The 4,363-nt window shown below is 39.9% G+C and overlaps 1 pseudogene across 1 annotated transcript; it reads right to left on the bottom strand.

Annotated features, from left to right (window-relative positions):
* Positions 1-3,179: 3,179 nt before the first annotated feature.
* LOC306639000 (olfactory receptor 4C15-like) lies at positions 3,180-4,137 on the bottom strand (annotated as a pseudogene). Its single transcript has one exon. The product of its transcript is annotated as an olfactory receptor 4C15-like (transcript).
* Between the last annotated feature and the right edge of the window lie 226 nt (positions 4,138-4,363).

Here is a 4,363-nt window from a genome sequence, read left to right as displayed (position 1 = left end):
TTGTTCAGACTCCCCAGTATATCGAAGAATTACGGGCAGCTGTAGATGAGGATCTGAAGGCTATAGAGCAATCAATCACAAACTAGAGGAGTCAATGACCTCTCTATCCAAGGTGGTACTACAGAATAGGCGAGGCTTACATCTCCTATTCCTTAAGGATAGTGGATTATGTGCTTCACTAAAAGAAGAATGTTGTGTTTACATAGATCACTCTGGTGTAGTAAAAGATTCCATGTCCAAACTTAGAGAAAGACTAGAAACAAGACAACGAGATTGAGAAGCACATCAAGGGTGGTTTGAGAGTTGGTACAGCTGGTCCCCCTGGTTCACCACCCTCATGTCCACCCTGATGGGTCCCCTTGTTATACTGCTTTTACTCCTCACTTTTGAGCTCTGCATCCTAAATTGCCTAGTTACCTTCATCAGGGAGAGAGTAAGTGCTGTACAGGTACTAATGCTCAGGCAACAATACCAGTCCCTCCACCAAGGAAATAACTTTGGAGAAGAGTATATAGAGACAGAAGTTCCATGATTAGAACTTTCCAAAAAGAAAATGGGGAAATGAAAGAATGGACATTTTTTTTAAGCTGTTTTATCTCAACTCCCTAAGATCTCCCTCCCAGTAATGGGAACAAAGCCCTTAAAGCTGTTCCAGGAAACAGCCCCGAACAGAGAGTAAAAGAGTAAATTAAGCCAGATAGCCAGATAGTGCCCAGACAGTAAGATTACCAGAAACTAGTGACCAGAATCTATGCCCTGTTGTAAAACATTGTGAAACATGTTGTATGTTATCAGCAAACTCAGACCCCCTTTGAAATTTCCCGGTGGCTTTATTCCCTTTTTCTCCCTTTCATGTGCGACCCCTCCTGATGTGTGGTTTCTGCCTTTATAAACTTGTAAGATTTTCTGCTAGGGACTCGACTCCTCGACTCCTGTGTGAGTCACGAGTTGGATCCCAGCGCGCTGGAATAAAAACCTCTTGCGGTTTGCATCAAGTGATGCCGCCTGGGGTTGATTGGGGTTGCTGTCGATCTGTGGGACAGAGTTGGGGGTCTCCTTTTGGGGGGGTCTTACAACAGAAGACAGATAATGTAGGAATCAGACAGATTAATATCCACAGTGGAAGAATGAGCCATGATCCATGGTAGCCACAGAGACGTTTAGGAGGGAAAACACTTCCATACATTGAACAAAGTAAAGAACATATCTGACTTATGATTTCACAAATTACCATTTCTGAATAATTTTTAAAATTAGGATTTTTGTTCTACATGTACTGTCTTCTTTCAGCTATCCAAAGATCTTTTTCTAAATTCATACTTTTTACATTATCATAATGTGTTTCTGCAAACTCTTTTAATAACTACAGAAACTCTAACAGGTGAAATTGTAATTAGCATAACAGTTAGATTGCCTAAAAGTTGAAAACACTGGAATGTACTTCAATATGCTTAAAGTTATCAATACAGAAAACAAATTGGAAAGTCAAAGCTGCCATTGTTTTGGAGGCAATTTTGAATTATTGTTGTTCAATAAACTAGTGGGAATGAAAAAGTTTGGGTAGATGCCTTTCAGTATTTGTTTACCCTCCACCCCACCCACTGAATATTAGTGCATTTTCTCCTTGTATATAACTAGAGTCCACAATGAAATGCTGAGCATCAAAATAATTTAAAAAGTTTGAATTTGAGCACATGATGGATCAGACATGATTTGGTGTTGGTCACTGAGATCTGATCAGAATAGCATTTTACCTTGTAGCTACATTTCAAATCTTGGCTTCATGGATTCATAAAGCGAAGCTTTATGGAGTCAGGCTAAAAGGTCCACATTTCTTGAACTAGTTCTGAGGGATAAATGAACTGTAAAAATGTGGACCTTGAAAGGCAGAGGACCTGAAGAAGCTCCTCCTGCTTTGAGGACAGGCAGGTGCGAAGAAAGGGAAAAGTGAAGCAGACACGCTTGCGTGTCTGAGCCTTGTCACACTCTTGGTCTGCTGCAGGACACCTGCATTGTCCAGGTGAGGTTTTGACTCTCAATTTAATCTTTCATGAACTTTTTCTGGGGTGATCATTGAAATTACATGTATCTTTTGAAATCTATTTTGAGGAGGAAAGTAATATCTTATGCTCTTCTACTGTGGTGGTGGCCTGTAAGATTAAACAGAGGAAAAAGAAAAGATACTTTACTACCTTTGCCCACAGTACTCTCAATGGTATGTCTTCATTGTTGATTTTCCAATTACTACTGATGACACTTGACTACCTGAGACTAGCAAAACAGAAATGACCACCAAATAAGTTTTTAAATTTGAATGATCCCTTTATTGATAATTACTCAAATTATTTGCACTTAGGTACACTCAATCAGGAAAATGAAAATCACTAAATAAACTGTCATTAATACTCTTTAGGACATATGCTTTACATCTGGTTCCTCTGGGTGCTGTCCCCTCTGTGGGGACATGGGGAAAGTGTGTTCACTACACCTGCAGGTTTGACCTGGTGTTGCAGGTAGGTGTTGCCTCAGGGGTTGCCTTTGTACTAGAATAAGAGACTCTCCCTAGTGATTCCTCTCTGGAATTGCCCCACCTATTCTTCTGTAGTCGCTTGATATTAGGTGGTCACCTGATCCAAGGGCCCACCCATAGAGGCAGAATTGGTGCATTTCAGATTCTATCTCTCAAATTCAAAAAGTGACTCAAACTCTAGTAGATGGTAACGGACCCATCATTCAGAAGAAGTGAAATGATGCAGGTGCCTTGAAAGCTCTTCTCTCTGATTTTCCTAACTCCTGAAATTTTACATTGGAATCACTGATTTCAGCATCAGAAAGAATGTTCTTTTCATTTGAAATATTCCTAATTTCTAATAGTTTCTTCCACAAAGTATTTTTTCAATGCATAATATGAATGGAAATCATTGTTATTAGTTAAAATCCTTCCAATCTTTGATAAAGGTAAGAAATTGTAAAATTGAACTTTCATTTACATATGAGAATATAGAGTGGTAACTCTGAGTGAAAGTGTGATATTAAATTGAAGCGTATGTTTTCACTCCCCAACACAGGATAACTCTGCCTTAGAATTAGGTAATCTCATTCCATGACAGCAACTGTTTGTCTAACTAAATATACTAATGTTTTTACACTCTACATCATATTTTTTATACTGAAATACATTATTTTTTAAGTGAAACCACCAATAATCTCTTCCACAATTTCCTCATTGCATTTTTCACTTCCTTGTTCATCAGCATATAAACCAAAGGATTGAGCAAGGGAGTCAGGATGGTGTAAAACATTTCCACTTCTTTATCAAAAGAGAAGGCAGATGGAGGCCATGCATATATAAATATACATGGGACAAATAACAAGACCACAACAGTAATGTGAGATCCACAGGTGGACAGAGCTTTCCTCCACCCTTAAGCACTGTGTGTTCTCAGGGAGAACAAGATGACACCATAGGAGACAAGCAACAGGGAGAAGTTGATGATGCAGATTAATTCACTGTTGGTGATCACCAAAAGGCCTAGGATATGGGTGTCAGTGCAGGCCAGCTCCAGTAGTGGGTACAGGTCACACATGAAATGATCAATGACATTTGGCCCACAGAAGGGCAGCTGGAAGGTAAAGAGGATCTGGATGATGGAATGCAGGAAGCCTCATGTCCAGGACACCCCCACCAGAATGCCACAGAGCCTCCAGTTCATGATAGAAGAGTAGTGCAAGGGCTTGCAAATGGCCACATAGTGGTCAAGGGCCGTGGCTGTGAGGACAATCATCTCTGCCCCTGCAAGGAAGTGTTCAGCAAAAAGTTGAATCATGCATCCTTCATAAGAGATGGTTTTCCTTTCATGAATGGAGTCCACGACTATCTTTGGTGTGATCACAGAGGAGAAACAGGCATCCAGGAAGGACAGGACTGCCAAGAAGAAGTACATGGGGGAGCCCAGCAGTGCAGGGCTGCAGAGGATGGTCACTACAATCAGCATGTTGCCCACAATAGTTGCAATGTAGACCAACAAAAACAAAATGAGTACTATCTTCTGAACAGTGGGATTCTGTGAAAGCCCCAGGAGGACAAATTCAGGTACAAAGCTTTGGTTTGTCATGATTTCTAATGAAATGGTTAAAGTAAAACTAATGATGCAAATCTACAGTATGATAAAAAAATGATTAGTTTATAAATGTCACCACCAACAAGCTGTTATATACTCATGATGGTTTTGTTTGTTTTGTTTTATGGTACCAGGAAAGGAAGTCTGTGAAGCTTAACCACTGAGACACATTCTTAGCCCTTTTTTTTTTTTTTTTACTTTTTATTTTGAGACAGTCTCAATAGTGGCTCAAGGCCTTCCTA

The sequence above is a fragment of the Sciurus vulgaris genome (genome assembly GCF_902686455.1).
Source record: "Sciurus vulgaris genome assembly, chromosome: 11".
NCBI classification, from domain to species: domain Eukaryota; kingdom Metazoa; phylum Chordata; class Mammalia; order Rodentia; family Sciuridae; genus Sciurus; species Sciurus vulgaris.
Note: the sequence above shows the minus strand (reverse complement) of the source record. Positions and strands in the feature narration are given on the sequence as shown.